This window comes from Chamaea fasciata, unplaced genomic scaffold (genome assembly GCF_029207755.1).
Source record: "Chamaea fasciata isolate MVZ Bird 193981 ecotype frontalis unplaced genomic scaffold, bChaFas1.0.hap1 SCAF_40, whole genome shotgun sequence".
Taxonomy (NCBI): domain Eukaryota; kingdom Metazoa; phylum Chordata; class Aves; order Passeriformes; family Sylviidae; genus Chamaea; species Chamaea fasciata.
This window is the reverse complement of record NW_027094125.1, coordinates 221,358-241,192: the sequence shown is the minus strand read 5'-3', so window position 1 is coordinate 241,192 and position 19,835 is coordinate 221,358. Positions and strand designations below refer to the sequence as shown.

The following is a 19,835-nucleotide window of genomic DNA, read 5'->3' as shown; positions in this document are numbered from 1 at the left end:
ACAGCCTGGAGAGGGGCAGGGGGGACTCCTTGGACCCCCTGAACCCCAAAGCAGAGAATAAGGGGAGAAGGGACCCCGGAACCCCATAAAACCCTCAGCATCTCTACATGTGTAGAGCGAAGAGGGTGGAGCTTTCTGGATTTCTGGTACTCACAGCAACCTGGGGAGTGCAGGGACGAAGTAGATGGGGAACCCCAGTACAAGCCTGACCCCCAGCAGCTGGGACAGGGGGAAATTTGGGAGGTTTTTATAGACCCCAGATGTCCGGTCACTTCTGGAGATGGACTTAGGCAGAGGGACCTTCAAAGTCAGTGTACTCATCCTGTGTTTTTCCCCAGACCAGGATTGCCCATTCCCAGACCTTGGCCAGATGAAGGAGAAGGATGCAAGGAAGTGGAAGATGTCCCGGGACAGTCAGGCAGGTGAGGAGGAAGTCAGTGCCCATTTCCCCCTCTCTCCTGCTCCATCTCCCAGCCCAGCCTGGCCCCTGGCTGCAGGACAACCCCGCTGCCAACGCCGTCCTGCCGGGGATGAACTGAGGGGATCTGCTTCCCCTTCCCTCAGGCACGGAGGCAAATCCCATCCTCTCCTTGTCCTTTCTTCACCAGAGATTGAGCTGAGGATGGAGACCAGGGAGGACAAATCTCCACAGCAGAACCTCATGGAAGAGGCTGTTTTGAGCAGCGCCACATCACAGGAATCCAACAGGGAGGAAAAGTCCTGGAGATCCCGCACGAGGAGGGGCTCCAGACGCATCCCAGGGTGCTCTGAGGAGGAAAGACCCACTCTGTGCCGGGAAGTCGGCCGGAGATCAAGCCAGAGCTCAGACCTGGTGCTCCGTGACAAGGAGGGACCCTACAAGTGTTCTGAGTGTGGGAAGAGCTTTAGCAAAAACTCCCATCTGACCCTCCACCAGAAGATCCACACTGGGGAACAGCCCTACAAGTGTGGGGAATGTGGGAAGAGCTTCAGAGACAGCTCCGACCTGATCCGCCACCACAGGACCCACACTGGGGAGAGGCCTTAGGAGTGCTTGGAATGTGGGAAGAGCTTCAGCCGGAGTTTCAGTCTGACTGTCCACCAGAGGACCCACACCAGGGAGAGGCCCTACAAGTGTGGGGAATGTGGCAGGACCTTTACCCTCAGCTCCCACCTCACTTACCACCAGAGGATCCACACTGGGGAGAGGCCCTAGGAGTGTTCTGAGTGTGGGAAGAGGTTGTTGGAGGTTCTTTTGCTTTGCCTCTAATTACCTTTCGATTCATCTCCATTCCTTTAAAACACACAAAAGTGGAGTAAAAACCAACAAACTCATCAAAGGCATCTAAAGCCCCACTTTTTACTTATGTTTTGGGGGAATCTTGGATTCAGGGAGATACTTGGGAGGATATGAAGGGTTTGGGGGGCATTTGGTGTACTTGTCTCCATTCTTTGGCACTCAAAAGGCAAGAGGGATTTATCTGTCACCTCAAAACCGTTCAATGCAACTGAAAACTCCTCAGTCCCACCCCAAAATTACTTGATTCCACGGGATGGAATGGGATTGCAAGGGGTTTGGATGAAGTGGGATGTAAATCAGGAGGGGTGAGGTGGGCATGGTGTGGGGTGGGATGGGGATTGGGAGGAGTGGGATGGGAGAAATAGAGCCTGGTCTTGATGTCCAGGGGGGGTGAAATGGGTTGGGATTGGACTGGGGAGGTGGGGTGGGGGCTGGAATGAGATAGCCCAAGTTTGGGGATGACAAGGAGAGGGGGAACCTATTCCTGAGTGAGTTTTTGGGTATTCCACATTCCTGAAGGGATTTTGGTGCATCCCACATTTCTGAGACAGTTTTGGGGGTGTTCCTGAGAGCAGCTCCATGCAGTCCCATTGCCAGGGGTGGGTGCCTTGGGCATGAGCTCAGAGCTGTAGCCAGAGTCCATTGTTGCCTCATTGCTGGAGAGCAGAGAAATGATGAATGGCCCCAGACATCTGCAGGGTGTGTTTGGGGGTCAGGGCAAGTTCTGTGTAGGTGGGGCGGTCACTGCCCCAGCCCCAGCCACGGCGGCCTCTGCTCCAGCCCCAAAGTGGCTGCCAACCCAGTGCTGTTCTTTTGGTCAATTAAGTTTAAGGTGTAAGTTAAGGTTAAGGTAGAAGTTAAGTCCTGTTCAGTTTGAGCTCTGTTCAGTTTTTAGGCCGTGTTCCTTTTATCCGTGCCCTCACTCTCCTCTTGTCACACACACACAGGGACAGTTCTCAGTTCGTTTCTGGTTTGATTGCCTGGATTTGGTTTGGTTTGGTTGTTGCTTTGCTTCCTTGGTGTGCCTGAAGCATCCAGTCAGGGATAGAGTGACTCTTGCCAAGGACCATTGTCATGCCTCACCACCTGTGCTCCTAATTGGTGATTTTTGTCAAATATGCTGATCTGCTAAACTTATAAAGCTGCATTAACCCTGTGGGCGGATGGGCATTTTGTGGCCATTTTCCATATCTGCCCCTTGGAGGCCTCCAATAAAGATCAGCCTTTCTATTACCTCCTCTAAAATATTGTCTCCAAAGGGTGATACTTTATTTCTAGGTTCTGTAAGGCATCAACGCAGCGGGGCCTCCTGGCACCCAGGAGACCACTGTGACACAATGACATCTTGGGGAGCCAAGTGTCCGCTGCAAACACAGCGGGGCCTCATGGAAGCCAGGGGCCACTTGGACAGTGCCAGGGCACGTGGAACTCAGTGTCCACTGTGACACAGCACAGCCCCATGGAACTCAGCAGACCACTGTGACAACATGGAATCTCACGGATGCAAGGCTCTGCTTGGGCAAAGTGGGGCCTCCTCAGACACAGGTGTCCCTTGGACATTGCCAGCTCTTGTATAACCCAGTGCCCCTTGTGACTCAGTGCAGCCTCATGGAACTGTCTTGGGGATGGTTCATTTGCCATCAACATTTTGAGTTGGTTTTTGTTTTGTGTCTGGAATAGTCACTGCCTCCCCTCTCCTGGCTCTGGCAATATCCCGATGGGTGGAGGGGCAGCCCGGGATCCTGCAGGGGTTGGGGGCCAGGGGCTGCTCTTCATTCTGGTTGGGGTGATTGGCTCAGCAGCCATGTGGCACAGTGCATGTGATTTGAGATCCTTTTGCCCTGTGGTTTTGGCGTTTTGCTTTTATCTTGTTTGTTTTCTCCTTTGGCACGGTGACTAGGGCTTGCTGACTTGCTTCTCTGCTCCTCTGCTGCTTGGGAGAGGAAAAATCCTCTGCTGCTGGTGGGCTCTCACAAGGCTTATTCCTCAAATCTGTCCTGGGGGTGGCTCAGGGATGGAGTATGCCATGATCATTTGTGCTTAGCAGGTGGGAACCTTCTGTTATCATGTGTGGAGTCCCTGCAGCCCCTCGACATCTTACCCAGAGTCTGGCCTTGGCAGTACAGACCATAGTTACCTGCCCAGCCTGAGAGAGGGGACTTGCCAGTGGTGCTCTGTAGATGATGGTTTGCCCCAGTTTCTCCCCTCCCTAATGCCCCTGGCCCTTTGGTTTCTCCATTCCTCCGTGTCTCCATGGGTTGTGGGACCCCGGTGACTGGCCCCATTTTCCCTATGGGACACTGACCTTTCCTGCCCTTTGCTCCACCTCCATGCCTCAAGGTCTTTGGCTGCTGAACCTCATACTTAAGCCTGAGACCGGCACATGTTCACTCCTTTTGCCCTGGATTTCCCTTTGGCTCCTGGAAATAAACCTGGCTGGAAGTGATCTAGTGCAAGGGCCTTCTGCCTCTCCTTGCTGAGCTAGCCGTGTGGTGTGTGTGGATGTTTGAGCTTGACTGCTTTGCCTGAGTGACTTTTCCTCTGGAGAGGCTTTTTGGGTCTAGGCTCTAGCTCCATTCCTAAATAACACGACGTTACAACCATGGTGGTGTTTGTTCTGTTCCGTTCTCTATGTATTTTATAGTGAAGAACTGGTCTTCCTTTTGCTACAGTTTTTCTTGGGAGCCCTGTAAGTTTGGAATTTGATCCAAGGGGATCATGGGGGCACTGCTGGACCCTATGGAACCAAGGGGCCAGTGTGATCCTGAGAGGCCCCGTGGATCCAGGGAGACCATTGTGCTTCTCCAGGTCCCCTTGGAATCATGGAGTCCCTTGTGACACTGCTGGGCGCTGTGGACCCAAGGACACCTTTGTGACACTGAGGAACCAAGGACACGTTTGTGACACTGCAGGCCCCCTTGGAACCAAGGGAACATGGAACAGCTCTGGCTGACTTGGCCTCCCAGGGGCTGCCTGAGAGCTCCAGCTGACCTTGGCATGGCGAGGGCCGCTTCCCATCTGCCCCTGGAGCCCTGGGGCTCCATGCTTTCCTTCCAATGGAAAAGAACTGTCCTTCTCCACGGACCCATGGCCAAAATTGGCATTTGGCCTCCAAAATTCTGTATATCCAAGGACTGCTTCCAGCCAAAAGCTGCCAGGAGAGAAAAGTCTGTCTGGCTTGGCCTCCTGGAGGCCACGTCTGGCCACCAGATCACCTCTGGTGATCTATCACCAAAACACTGGGGCTCTGTGCTTTTCTTCCTGTGGAAAAAGACTGTCCTTCTTGTCCATGAGCCCATGGTCAAAATTGGGATTTTACCCCCCAGATTCTATCCAAGGATTTCTCCCAGGGAAGAGCTGCAAGGACAGACAAGTCTTGTTGGCCTTGGCCTCCTGGGGACCACGTCTGATCTGCCTTCCAAACACTGGGGCTCTGTGCTTTTCTTCCTATGGAATGAAACATCTTTCATGTCCAAGTGCCCATGGCCAATACTGAGAATCCATCTCCCAAATTCCATATATCTAGAGATTGTTCCAAGACAGAAACTGCCAGGAGAGACAGGTCTGGCTGCCCTCACTTACTGTGCCCACCTCTCATCTCCTTCCAAAACACTTGGACCTTGTGCTTTTCTTTCATATCCTTGACTGGGCACCCATCGCAAAACTTGGGATTCCACCTCCCAAATTCCATTCATCCAGGGATTGTTTCCAGACAAAAGTCACCAGTACCGCCAAGTCTAGCTTCCCTTGGCTTCCTGAGGGCCAGCTCTCAGCTGCATTGAAACACTGGGGCTGTGCTTTTCTTCCTATGGAAAAGAACCATCCTTCTCCTCCAGGTGCCCATGGCCAAAATTGGAATTTGGCCTCCAAATTTTCATCTATCCAAGGATTTCTCCCAGACAAAAGCTGCCAAGATGAACAGGTCTGGCTGACCTTGGCCTCTGGTGGCCACCTTTCATCTTTCAATACTGGGGTTGTGTGGTTTCTCGGGCCAGCTTCCCTGCTATAGGGGAGCAGAAGGGTGTTTTACAACTGCTAAAAAACCGATGGGATGGGGCATATGGTCATCCCGTCCCCCGGCCCGGGAGTCACTGGGCCAGGTGAAAAGCCCGGGCCCCACTGCAGGGAGAGAGCTGGGCTGTCTTCTTACCTCTTCCTTCTGGGGCTGGAAGGGAAAAGGAAGTCCCCGGGGTGATTTTAAGCTTGTGTGACTCAGAGGTGTATATCTATATTTAACTGGCCAATCCGGCCTTCCATCTTGAAAGTCAGTCACTAATCGGTTTTTTACCACCCGTGCTAAACCAACACACCAGAGGACATTCCTCTGGAGTGAAGTGGCCTCGAGGCACTGTTTGTGCCACTGGAATTGTGCCAGCCCTGAGTGCTAATGATGGTGTTTGTGCTCCCTGGGGTTCATCTCCCCACACACACACACTCGATGCACTGCTGAAGTCTCCTCAGCACAGAGCAAACAGGCACTGCTGGCCTGGACCCTTGGTGTCCCTCCATGCAGGGACAAACAAGCTCCTGCAGGTGAGGGCAGAGGCCAGTGCTGCCAATGGTGGTTGCAGGGGCTGCTGTGGGACAATTGCCCTGGGGCACCTTCCCAGGCTGTCCCCAGAGACACAGCCCAGGCCCTGCTCTGCTGCTCCCTCAGTTGCATGCCAGGAGCTCTGGCTGTGCCAGGACACTGCTGTGTGCCCGCCCTGCACACTCCCCCTGTGTCCCAGGCACTGGGCTTTGCTTGGCCAGGGCATTCCTGGAGCATCTTCCTGACAGCAGCTCTGGAGGAGAGCAAAGCCTTCCTGCCCTGCCCTCAGGAGATGCCCTTTGCTGATGGAGCTGCTGTGCTGGAGCCTGGCTGTGTCCCAGCAGTGCCCATGGCCTGTCCCTGCCTGTGGTCACAGCAGGGACACGCAGCAGGACAGTGACCAAGCTGCCACAGCACCCCAGCCTTGCACCCACAGAAGGGCTGGGAAGGGGAGTGTGGAGCTGGGAAGAGCAGATGTGGAAAGAGCCAGGGCCATTGCCCCTGACTGTTCTGGCTGTGCTGGGAGCTTCTTTCCTTCACGGCTGCAAAAAATCATTATTTTATTCAGATGCACAGGAAACAAAGCTTTTGAAAGTCATTGAGATACTGAATAATGGCAGATATTCATGTGGAAATCCTGTTGGTAATAGTATTCGTTTGTGGAAAATGTGACAGTAGAATGTATTAAGAAAATGCGGAAATGGAAAAACAGGACCAATAGGCTGAGACTGAAATAAGTTACATTCAGAAGGTTACATGCAGAAGAAAAGAGGCAGTTTATTGCTTCTCAAATCCAGTCAGCAGTTTCCTCATGGAATCCATGAGTTCCTTATTCCTCAGGCTGTAGATGGTGCTGGAGGCACCACCAAGTACAGAACTGACAGGGCCAGATCCAGGGATGGGGAAGAGATGGAGGGGGGTTCAGGTGGGCAAATAGATCAGGTAGGCAAATAAACAAGGACACCACAGCCAGGTGAGGGACACACAGGGTTGACATCACAGACACACATCCCTTTGTGTCTGAGGAGGCCCCACTTTGCCCAAGCAGAGCCTTGCATCCGTGAGATTCCATGTTGTCACAGTGGTCTGCTGAGTTCCATGGGGCTGTGCTGTGTCACAGTGGACACTGAGTTCCACGTGCCCTGGCACTGTCCAAGTGGCCCCTGGCTTCCATGAGGCCCCGCTGTGTTTGCAGCTGACACTTGGCTCCCCAAGATGTCATTGTGTCACAGTGGTCTCCTGGGTGCCAGGAGGCCCCGCCGCGTTGATGCCTTACAGAACCTAGAAATAAAGTATCACCCTTTGGAGACAATATTATAGAGGAGGTAATAGAAAGGCTGATCTTTATTGGAGGCCTCCAAGGGGCAGATCTGGAAAATGGCCACAAAATGCCCATCCGCCCACAGGGTTAATGCAGCTTTATAAGTTTAGCAGATCAGCATATTTGACAAAAATCACCAATTAGGAGCACAGGTGGTGAGGCATGACAAAGGTCCTTGGCAAGAGTCACTCTATCCCTGACTGGATGCTTCAGGCACACCAAGGAAGCAAAGCAACAACCAAAGCAAACCAAATCCAGGCAATCAAACCAGAAACGAACTGAGAACTGTCCCTGTGTGTGTGGGACAAGAGGAGAGTGAGGGCACGGATAAAAGGAACACGGCCTAAAAGCTTAACAGAGCTCAAACTGAACAGGACTTAACTTCTACCTTAACCTTAACTTACAATTTAAACTTCTCAATTTAGCAGAAGAACAGCACTTCACAGTATTTATCTTAACTTATAACCTATGACTAACCATTTATAAAGGAATAGTATTTAACGACCTTATAACTTATCTTAAACCTGGAATTATGGTAAGGCACGTCACAAAGCAGTGATTCAGAAAACTCAAAACCATACAACATCAAGTTATTCAGAGGTTGAGAAGAGGAAGTCAGGAGAGGAGCGAGAGGAAGAGAGAGATCCACAGTCACCTTTGGATGCAGTGCCATCTCAGCTGCTGGGAGCTCCGGGGCCGTGGGACGTGTCAGTGTCACACCTGTGTCACAGCCTGGCCTCCTCTGGTCCCTCTCTGGTGGCATTTTTGAGGTGCCAGGGGCAGTCACTTTGGGGCTGGAGCAGAGGCTGCCGTGGCTGGGGCTGGGGCAGTGACCACCCCACCTACACAGAACTTGCCCTGACCCCCAAACACACCCTGCAGATGTCTGGGGCCATTCATCATTTCTCTGTTCTCCAGCACTGAGGCAATGGGCTCTGGCTGCAGCTCTGAGCTCATGCCCAAGGCACCCACCCCTGGAAATAGGGATGCATGGAGCTGCTCTCAGGAACACCCCCAAAACTGTCTCAGAAGTGTGGGATGCACCAGAATCCCTTCAGGAATGTGGAATACCCAAAAACTCACTCAGGAACGGGTTCCCCCTCTCTTTGTCATCCCCAACCTTTGGCTGTCTCATTCCAGACTTCACCACACTCTCCCAATCCCCACCGCAACACATCCCACCCCTGCTGGACATCAAGACCCCCTTCCCAAGCTCTATTTCCCCCATCCCACCCCTCCTAAACCCCATTCCACCCATCCCACCTCACCCAATGCCCATCTCACCCCTCCTGATTTACAGCACACTTCACCCAAACCCCTTCCAACTCTGTTCCACTCTAAGGGGCTGTGGAATCGAGTAATTTTGGGGTGGGATTGAGTAGTTTTCAGTGGCATTGAGTGGTTTTGAGGTGACAGATAAATCCCTCTTGCCTTTTGAGTGCCAAGCAATGGAGACAAGTACACCAAATGCCCCCCAAACCCCCCATATCCTCCCAAGTATGTCGCTAAATCCCAGATTCTCCTGAAACACTAGTAAAAGGTGAGGCTTTAGATGCCTTTGATGAGTTGGTTGGGTTTCACTCCTATTTTCTGTGTTTTGATAGGATGAAGCTAAATCAAAAGATAATTATAACAATATAAAAGAACCACCAGGCATTTTCCAACAAGGATCATGGGGATTGTGGGTCACCAAGGCTCTTCTCAACGTGGGTCCTCTGATGGGGGATGAAGCTGGAGCAGTGCACGAAGCTCTTCCTCCAGTCAGGGGAACTTGCAGGGGTTCCCTTACTGGTGGCTCCGTTGGTGTCGGGTCAAGGCAGAGCTGTGGGTGAAGCTCTTCCCACACTGGGGACACTCGTAGGGCCTCTCCCCAGTGTGGATGCGCTGGTGGGTGATGAGGGTGGAGTTGTGCTTGAATCCCTTCCCACACTCGGGGCAGCGGAATGGCCTCTCATCCATGTGAATCCGCTCGTGTATGAGGAGGTCGGAGCTGGTGTGAAACCTCTTCCCACACTCAGGACATTCATAGGGCTTCTCCCCAGTGTGGATCCGGTGATGCTGGACGAGATTGGAGCTGGTCTGAAACCTCTTCCCACACTCAGGACACTAATAGGGCATCTCCCCATTGTGAATTCGCTGATGTACAAAGAGTTCTGAGCTTGACTGAAACCTCTTCCCACACTTGGGACACTCGTAGGGCCTCTCCCCATTATGGATCCTCTGGTGGACAGACAGGCTGGAGCTGTCTCTGAAGCCCTTCCCACATTCCCCACACTTGTAGGGCCGTTCCCCAGTGTGGATCACCTGGTGGTGGGTCAGGTGGGAGTTTTTGCTAAAGCTCTTCCCACACTCAGAACACTTGTAGGGTCTCTTCCTGTCATGAAGCTGCTCATGCACCACCAGCTCCAAGCTCTGGCTTGATCTCCAGCCGCCTTCCCGGCACAGAGTGGGTCTTTCCTCCTCAGAGCACACTGGGATGGGTTTGCAGGCCCTTCTCCTACAGGATTGCTGGGGCTTTTCCTCCCCATTGGATTCCTGCGATGTGGAACTGCTCAAAACAGCCTCTTCCATGAGGTTCTGACATGGGGATTTGTCCTCCCTGGTCTCCATCCTCAGCTCAATCTCTGGGGAAGAAAGGACAAGGAGAGGATGGGATTTGCCTCCGTGCCAGAGGGAAGGGGAAGCAGATCCCCTCAGTTCATCCCCGGCAGGACGGCGTTGGCATCGGGGTTGTCCTGCAGCCAGGGGCCAGGCTGGGCTGGGAGATGGAGCAGGAGAGAGGGGGAAAGGGGCACTGACTTCCTCCTCACCTGCCTGGCTGTCCCGGGGCATCTTCCTCTTCCTCACAGCCTTCTCCTTCCTCTGGCCAATGTTTGGGAATGGGAAATCCTGGTCTGGGGCAAAACACAGGATGAGTACACTGACTTTGAAAGTCCCTCTGCCTAAGTCCATCTCCAGAAGTGACCGGACATCTGGGGTCCACAAAAACCTCCCAAACACCACAACTCCATCCTGAAAATGCCTCCCAGGATTTCCCCATCTGTGGTGTCTCTCATTTAGTGTTTGAGGGTTCCCCCGGTTCCTGCTGCTGGGGGTCACACTTGTACTGGGGTTCCCCCACCTACTTCATATCTGCCCTGCCCAGGCTGCTGGGATCCCAGAAATCCAGAAAGCTCCCCTCTCCTTGATGGCACCATCAAGGGATGCTAGGGGTTTTTGGGATCCTGGCGTCCCTTCTCCCCTTATTCTCTGCGTTGGGGTTCAGGGGGTCCAAGGAGTCCCCCCTGCCCCTCTCCAGGCTGTTGAAGGTCCCACAAATCGTGGTGCTCCCCCTTCTCTGGGCTCCCCACTTTGGGCTCCTGGGGAACACAGGGCTCTGCTCCTCCAGGCTGCCTCTGCCAGCAGCTGCCACTGGGACCCCCCAAGGGGCATTTTCCACTCAGCTTTGGAGTTCTTCATTCTCCAAATGTCTGCCCTCCAAAAAGAACCCGAACCAGGGACCACCCAGGATATGCGGCCCGAGTTCCCCCTCCCTGGTCACCTGTGGGATGGGGGGGTGATGATCCCAGGGGTGGGGGGCTTTGAATTCAGGGAGTGCTCAATCTCCTCCTTCCTTCTCCTTTTCTTGATCCTCCTTTGTCCCTCCTCTTGCTCCCGCTCCTCCTCTTCCATCACTGCTCCTCCTCCTCCCTAATCCACACTCCTCATGTACTTCCATCCCTTCTCATTCTCCTCCTTCATCCCCCCCTCTTCCATCCCTCCTCCTCCTCCTCCCCCAGGAGCAGGCACATCCCGGTGCCCCGTTCCCGAAGCCCTGGCAGCCCACAGGAGGAGCGGGGATGGAGCCGGGACAGGTCGGGATGGGCAGCGCGGGGCTCTCGGCTGCTCCCACCCGCTGGGGCCGGGGGGAACCCGGCCCGGGGAAAAGGAGAGGGAAACTGGGAAAACTGGGCGCTGCACATCCACACTGGGCCTTGCTGGGGACCCTGGCTGGGCACTTCCAGCCCTTGGGGCTCCCCTCTGGAGCCTGGAGATCCAGCAGTGGGGAACACAGAGAGGAGTAGTGGATCACTGGGAGGGAAAGGTGTGTACTGGGATCATGCTGGCATCACACTGGCAATGACTGGGATTGTACTGGGGTCAACTAAAACTGTGTTGGAGCAACTGGGAGTGACCGGGAATGACTACAAGCATGCTGAGGGCAACTGGGATATACTGGAAGTGTCTGTGACCACACTTGGGGAGACTGGAACAACACTGGGAACAGCCAGGACCATGCTGGGGAGAACTGGGACCACGCTGGGGGACACTGGGAATGAGTGGGAGTGACTGGGTCTACACTGGAGGCAACTGGGCATGACTGGGACCATGGTGGGAGGGACTGGGATCCTGTGGGGAGTGACTGGGACTATACTTGGGGAAACTGGGTGCAACTGGGATTGCACTGCGAGGAACAGCGAGCAACTGGAACCATGCTGAGGGATGCTGGGATCATACTGGATCATAACTGGAGCAACTGGGACTGCCTTGAAGGTGACTGGGAGTGGCTGTGAGCAACTGGGATCAGGCTGCAAGCAGCTAAGGACACATGGAAGTGACTGGGAACATGCTGGCAGCAACTGGGATACACTGGGAGAGACTAAAACCACAGTGGGGGTAAATGGGAGACAACTGGAACCGTGCTGGATGCTAATGGGAGCAGCTGTGCCCATGCTGGGGTCGTACTGGGATCCAATTGGAACTGGCTGGGATCAGACTGGGAGTGACCGGAATAGTACTGGGAGAATCTGAGTGTGACTGGGATCATACTGGAACCAGAGTGGGAGTGACTGGAAAGGTGCTGGCCATGACTGGAACCATACTGGAGGTGACTGGGAGCAACTGGGCCCACGCTGGGAACAAATGGGATCTTATTTGGAGTGACTGGGAGTGACTGGATTCACACTGGGAGCAACTGGGCCCACGCTGGGAGTGAAAGGTCAGTCAGTCTGGCCATGACTGGAATACTACTGGGAGTATCTGGGAGTGCCTGGGGTCATACTGGGGCTGACTGTAACCATACTGGGGGTGACTGGGTGCAACTGGGACCATACTGGGAGGGACTGGGATTGTAGTCCAAGTGACTGGGATCATACTGGAAGTGACTGGAACCATACTGGCAGTGACCTCGAGGCCTACTGGGATCACCCCGGGAGGAAACTGTGGACATATTGGGAGCAACTGGGATCAACTGGAAGGTGCTGGAACCATGCTGAGGGGACTGTGACCACAACTGGGGCAACTGGGATCACACTGGGAACAACTGGGACCACACTTCCCACAACTGACAGAAACTGGGACTGTGCCAGAGGCAACTGGAAGTAACTGGGAAAGGCTGGGATCATTCTGAGGTAACTAGAACCTTACTGGGGAAACTGGGAGTGCCTGGGAATGACCACAGGCCTGCTGAGGGCAACTGGGATATACTGGGAGTGTCTGTAACCATACTGGGGTGACTGGAACCACACTGGGAACAGCTGGGACCACGCTGGGGGCAACTGGGAACAAGTCAGAGGGACTGGGGCCACACTGGGGACAACTGGGCATGACTGGGAACATGCTGGGAGGGACTGGGACTACTCTAGGGGCCACGGGGGACAATTTGGATCATGCTGGGAGGAGCTGGGAACAACTGGAACTCTGCTGGGGCCAACTGGGATCCTACTGGGATCACAGTGGGATCACAGTGGGAGCAGCTGGGCCTGTGCTGCGTGAGACTGGGATCACTCTGAGAGTGACTGGAATCCTACTGGGATTGACTGGGAGTGGCTGTGAGCAAGTGGAATCATGCTGAAAGCAACTGGGAGGAGGAGGAGGTGACTGGGGCCCTGCTGGGAGAGACTGGGATCATACTGGGACTGACTGGGCTAATCCTGTGAGCAGCCACTGCCGGTTCCGGGACCCCCCAAAAACACCTCCCGGGGACCCCACCATGTCCCCCCTCAGGGGTCTGCTGCTCGGCTTTGAAGCCCTGAACGCTACAAACATCCACCCAAAAACCCCAAACCCAGGGACCCCACCCGGGATATTTGGGGCGAGCTCACCCTCCCCAGGCACCTGCAGGACGAAGCCGATGGTCCTGGGGGGCTGCGGGTTCAGGGAGCGCTGGAGCCGCCCGGTCCCTCCTCTGCTCTTCTTCCTCCCGCTTCCTGCTGCCGCTCCGCCTCTTCCTCCCTCCCTCCCTCCCTCCCTCCCCCCTCCTCCTCCTCCCCCGTTCTCTGAACCCCTCGCCGCCGCGGGAGGGGCGGGGATGGAGCCGGGACCGGTCTGAACGCAGAGACGGCTTGGGAGGGGATGCCAGGAGTGGGAGTGACTGCGCTGCACTGGGATCATACTGGGAGCAGCTCCTGGGTGACTGAGTTACACTGGGATCATACCGGGATCATACTGGGAGTACGTAGGAGCAGCGCGATGGCTCCAGCCACTCAGGGGGTAACCAGGTGGGATCCCACCACTACAGGGGTGTTTTTTCCCTATTTTAGGGTGTTTGTGAGGCCGCAGCCTCACAAGTCTCTTTCAAGAGGGGCTCATGACCCCTTTAAGTGACATTTTTATGGGGCCTCCATTCCGTTTGCCTCCCAGGGTGGATTTTTGGGGTCCTGTCTACCATCGCCGCTTTAAGAGCCCCTTTGTCAGTTCCCACTATAACTCCCCTTAAAAGGGCAACACCACTCCCCCTGATTCCGGCAGCGGAGCCTGGGGGGGCTTGGGGGTCCGAGGGTGGGGTTGGGGGTCCCGGGAGGGTTTGGGGGTACCTGAGTGATGCCGATGATGGTGATGGGGATGGATTCTCCGTTGGACAGGAGGTCACAGCTGGAAACCACCTGCACTGTGTGGAGACCTGGGAATGAAGAGAGAAAGGACGAATGGAGTTGTGTCCCAGCCCTGTTGGAAAGCAGATAGAAATCTCCCAGGACCCCGTGCACACAGCTTAGAGGCAGAAAAGGATGCAGGGGTTGGTTTGAAACCCTCAGAGAAACTGAGATCCATAAAGTCACACCGACATGAAGTGGGAACGTAAGTTGTAGTTTTAGGTGAGTAAAGAGATTCCTTAAGTGCCTTAAGCAAAGAAGAGACTGTATTAGTTGACAGAAAATCCCTGAAGTCCAGTTTAAAGTTCAGTAGCATTACCTTGTACAAAGTTAACTAAGTCTTAGACATATTATAAACATAGCAGAGCATTGCTGACATTGCTAGACAGAATAGATAGGCTGTGGGCATAGGCCTTGTATAAGAAATGATGAGCGTTGTCACACAGCTGTGTTAGACCAGGATAGGTGCAAAAAGACAGGAATAGCATCGTGTTTGTAGCCGGTTGGACGATTTAGGAATAGAATGCATTGTATCGGGGCTGCTGCTGCTGCTGCTTCTGCTTGGGCCATGGGGACTCTATGCTGGAAGGCATTTTGCATCATGGCACGGACTGTAACACTGACCCTGGTGAGACTGATCCAGCCATGTCATAAACGGCTTTTCCAACAAGCAGCACCTCTCTTGTTCCTCGGCTGGCCCGCTCAAACTTGCCAGCTGTCCATCAGCAAAGTGCCCACAGCTCCTGCGCGCTGCCAGCCCTTCCCTGGCAGCGACAGCAGGAGCTGCTCCTGCCACCGGCCAGCTCCTGTTCCTGGAGTCCCTTCCCGTGCTGGCAGCACAGGCTCCCTCTTGCCTTGAGCCCAATGCCTGCCTGCACCTTGGGCTGGCTTTGCCAGCTCTCTTTTCCCAAGCCTTTGACTCCCAGGCTTCTGCCCCAGCCCAGGGACATTTGTTATTTCTATTACCTGCTAGTTTGACAACATGAACCATTCTGGTTTTACCTAAGAGGTGAATCATGAAGATTTTGGGGCTTTTTTTGTCCACAATGTCCTGTTAAGAGCAAGAACACGCTGTTCTTACACCTGGGATTGTGGCTGTTCCTACACCATTTATTCCACACTGCATGACTAAAGAAAATCTCTCCTTTTCCTTACTAAGTTGAAGCTACAGCTTAGTGGAAATAGGTGTTACAAGAGAATGAATGCCATAATCCCCCTTTTAGTTTTTGGTCCGTAGTGGATACCTCCTTGAAGGATCCAGAAGAACTCCAAAATGTTGTGCATACAATGAAGAAAATCAACACTAAATTCCCTCTGGATTACGAGGTTAGAAAATCAGTTTGAATCGCTGTCACTGTTTCTCACCACATCTACTTCAACTGACAAGAAATTCAGCTGATTTTCTCTGTGAAAAATACGGGTCACTTTTTGTTAAGATTTTAGAAGTTTAATAATAAAAAATAAGACAAGAAGAGGCATAACAAAAGCAAAACTACAGATGTCTGGGTGCCTGGTGTTTCCACCCAAAGCACAGCTTGCTAACAAAGGATCTTTCCTTTAAATACCATAGGTTATTGCATATTCATAAATTTCATATGTGATTTACACAATCCTTTTGACTTTAGGTGTTTCTGCTTAATTGCAACTTTTCTCCCCCACCATTCTTTCTTGCACATAAATTTTTCATGGCTCCACGAAAGTCGCAAATCTCTTGATAACAAAGGCAATAAATTCTTCCTATTGGAGTCGTCGGTGTCCTTGCTGTTATGTCTATCCACGTGAGATGATGTGAGGAATTTCTTAATTGCTTCTCCCATTTGAGTTGTGGGGTTTTTTTGTGCGTGTGTTGTTTTGTTTTGTTTGTTTTTTAGCTAGTTACAAAAAGCATCTGCTATAGCCTAAAAACTGTATTTATCACACTACTACAAGAGGGTATATTACTGTAGCATAGCTTTCTACCATAACACATATAAGATTCATTTTCATATTTGTAAAAAGCCAAACACTTAATATGTATTTATAACAACACTGAGTCAGTTTTCAAATGAAGCGGCAGCGTGTCATGATGCTAAATAATAATCTGGCATTACCTCTAATGTTCACTGGTACAAAGTATAGCAGTACACAGCAAGGCAGACTGGGTTAGCACAGTCATTCCTCCCCTCCCCTTCCTCCTGTCCATCCCATTGTCTCCTCTGCCGAAGACACAGGCTATGAAAAGAAGGCAAGGTTGCTACCTCTTTTTCTTCTGCCACAGGACTTGTTAGACACTGTGTTTTCTCAAAGGACTGCATGTACCTCTCCCCAGGTTGCTTCTTTCTCATTCTACCAAAGAAGAGAGCTGAAGGGGTTTCAGGCATGTGAGTGCCTGATCTCTCTTTCCCTCTAAAGGCTCTGCCTCCCAAAGCCCTGGTGACCTGCTGTGCTTTGGCATGAGAGCCGTTCCAGCCCGAAACACGAGGGCAGTGGTGTTGAACTGCAAAGCCTCTCTCTGCAATGGGATTGCTTTGAGCCTGCAGCCTCCACGGGCAAGAGCTTTGTGGGAGCAGGGGCCATCACAGCCTGTGCCCTGCACACAGAGCCAGGAAAAGGAGCAGATCGTGCTGGCTTCTGCTGCTGATCCGAGCAGCAACTCCCCTGGGATTTCCTCCAGGGAACTTCACACCAAGGGTGTCCATCACTGTCGTGGCTGTGAGAACTTGTTGCTTGCCAGTTCTCCCCCATCCTTGTGGATTCTCACTTTTCTCAGCTGCCTTTGCAGTGAGTTCTCAGCCGCCTTTGCAGTGAGTTCTCAGCCAACGTGTGGCTCTGCTGCCATCCCAAATCTGCGCCTGCCTTGCCCAGCCTGAGTGCAAGTGGGGCATGTGCTGGGCATGGATGGAGAATTCCATGGCCAAAATCCTCCAGCATTTAGATCTGCTCATTGCTCTGGACAGCACAAATCACAAAACACTCATTGCAGTTGACAGTTGTAATTTCTTGCAGATTCCTAAAGCTGCACTGCTGATCAACAAATGCACAGGAATTGATTTCACATGAAAAATGTCATTTATTACAAATTGCTGCACCTGTGCTGACAGTATAGAACTACGCCGATCTCAATTTAGGTTAAAAAAAGGAATTTATTAGATTTTTAAAGCAATGCCAGGTAAAAATATCAAATACCAACTTCATTTAACAAAATCTTAATTTATTGCCACCCTCTACAACAACTCACTATACACAAAGATCAATTAGGTGTTTAACAACTTAATTTATTGCATATTACTACAAGCTAAAGCCCATCTAGGAATACAAAAATATCAGTATTTCTATCTAAATAGCCTTCTACAAAGAACTCAGTCAATACAATTAATTCAACTATACATCTGCAAACATGTTTAAATAGAAAGATATACATATATAACCAATTCACTATACAGAAGTAAATATAGATTAAATATACCATATTACATAAAATATATAAATATATTAATGCATCAAAAAACCTCTCTGTGAATAGGTAGCTACCAATCTCAATATCCATCCAATTGCACTAATAAAAATATACAGTTATAAATCTCCACACACTTATCTTTTAAACAGAACTCTAAGCAGAGGGATTCCAGCTGCCCCATCTTCAAGGCCTTTCGCTCCGTCCTTGCTTCCTCCCGTGCAGAGCAGCTCTCCTGGACAGGGACAGCAGATGGGACATGTGGGAAGCAAAGGGAACACTGAGTCAGGGTCGGGACGTTTCCCTTGGCAGCACCTGCCCTTCAGTCAGGGAAGGGAAAATCTCAGCGCCTCCCCAGGAGGGTGAGAAAGAAAAAGTTTGGCCAAAGCCCACGGCCAAAGCCCAGGCCACCCTCACCCCCAGCTGCCTCACCGGCCCTGCGGCCTCACCTGAGCTCTGGGCTGGCAGCAGCAGCTCCCTGGTCACTGCTGGAGATGGTGGCCTTCAGCTTCTCCCCGCGGCCTCCTGTCAGTCCCCGCCTGTCCTCAAGGTCTGCAGGGCAGCCGTGGCAAAAGTGGAGCCTCTGGAATTGGTTCCAAGGCCTGGCAGAGCTGCAGGCCCGCAGCCCTCTGTGCTCCCTGCTGGCCCCCTCCATCCCCTCAGCCCCACCGTCTCCTCGGCAAACCCCCATCCCCCTTTGGTTTCTTCAGCCCCTCACAGTCCTCTCACCCCACTCAATCCCTTCTGACCCGTCCCGACCCCTTAGACCCCCCTCAGCCTGTGCCCCTTCCCTGTCACCTCAGTGCCACCATGGCCCTCTGCTCCCCCACAGCCCTCAGTCCCCCAGCAGCTCAAGGTCACCGTCCCTGCAGCGTCAGCGCCTCCTCGGCCCCCTCAGCCCCCTGTGTCTCCCCGTCCTTCAGCAGCTCCTCAGGGGACAGTGCCTGGGGCCACCGGCAGCTCCCAGCGCTCCAGGGACAGCCGGGGCTGGAACTGCTGCTCCGCCCGGCCCGGCCGCCAGCTGGGACCCAGCACAGCAACAGGGGACACAGGGGGCACAGGGGGAGAAACAAGAGCTGAAACAGGCAGCTGAGGGGGGAAAGAGGTAAAAATGCAGCCTAGGCCTACACAAACATCAGTCTCTCCATCTGTATCAATTCACAGACCAAGGCAGAGCGTTTGCTTTGTGATGTCAGGGCGCGGTTGCCACGTGGTCGTGGTGACATCACAAGGTTGCCTTGGTGCACGGAAGGCCTCAGGGGTGTCAGAGCAGCTCCTGAGCTTGCTCAGTGCAGGAGCATCCTGCTGCTTGAGGCTTCTGTCAGTGGGCAGGTGCACACTGACAGGAGACTTGCTTTTCTGTAGTGTTAGAGAACAGTTGGCAAACTTGCACAGCAGTTGCCACAATGATTGGGCAACTGGCTGCTGTAGTTTTCTCCATTTATGGAGTTGGATATTCCACCTATTTCCTGACTCACCTGGCACGTAAGTAGAGGTTTTCCCTGGGTGTCACCTAACCTGCCTTTTGTATGTCTTCCTGCTCTTTCTTGGGGACTGAGTTGATTTGGAAACAGAAAGACCTTTTGGATGCCACTTGGGTAAAGGTGTTGTCAACACGTTCAGCTCAAAAGGGGGTGTCTGTAGCCAGGGCTGTGCGGGCAGCATTTGCAAGGGAACCTGCAGGGGTTGCGTTCCCTCCATGGGAGAGTCTGTGGCAGCAGAGTCTGTCATTTCCTCCATTTGCTGGGTCAAGCAGGACAACTTTGAAAATGTAGACTGGGAGGCCTTCTTGGAAGATCTTCTGAAAATGCTGTGGTTGTCTCCAGTTTTCTCAAAGCGTCTGCTTCATTTTCCCTTGCACATTGCAGGTCACCTGAGCCGGGTATTCAGAGGTTCTGACCCTGAGGTGAGTAAGAAAGGCACATTTGATATTCCTGGTGTTTAAGAATTGTGCAGCAAGCTGTGAGCTTGGCCTGTGGCAGTAGAGTGTAGAGGGCCAGCTGAGTAGGCTGCAAGAAAATCCATTTCCATGTCTACAGCAGCAAGAGCAAAGGCATCACTGGCTATTTCCTAATTTTCCATTTCAGAGCTTTGAAAGAACTAAAAGCCCAGTTTTGCAGAGAGAATGCTGCTTCCTGATAGTAGCCAGGGGGGGAATATCTAATTCAGAGCAATTTGCCAAGTCCAGTTGAATCAGCCCATTAGAATTTAGTCTGAGTGACTTAGAATCCCATTGCTCTCCAAGTTGATGATTTGTGCTTAGTAGAGCTGGTTCTAGAGCTGAAGAGAAGGAAGGTTCTAAATGAGCCTGTGTCTCACGCTCCTGTCTGTCCACAGATCAGTGAAGGAAGAACAGACTCCCCTCTGGCTCCCTCTGCTCCTGGACAAGAAGCCAAAGAGGAGCCAAATGACCACAAGGC

General features: G+C 52.6%; 1 pseudogene; it reads right to left on the bottom strand.

Annotated features, from left to right (window-relative positions):
- Nucleotides 1–19,835, bottom strand: part of LOC136303688 (zinc finger protein 850-like) — a 74,947-nt pseudogene that overhangs the window by 18,544 nt on the left and 36,568 nt on the right.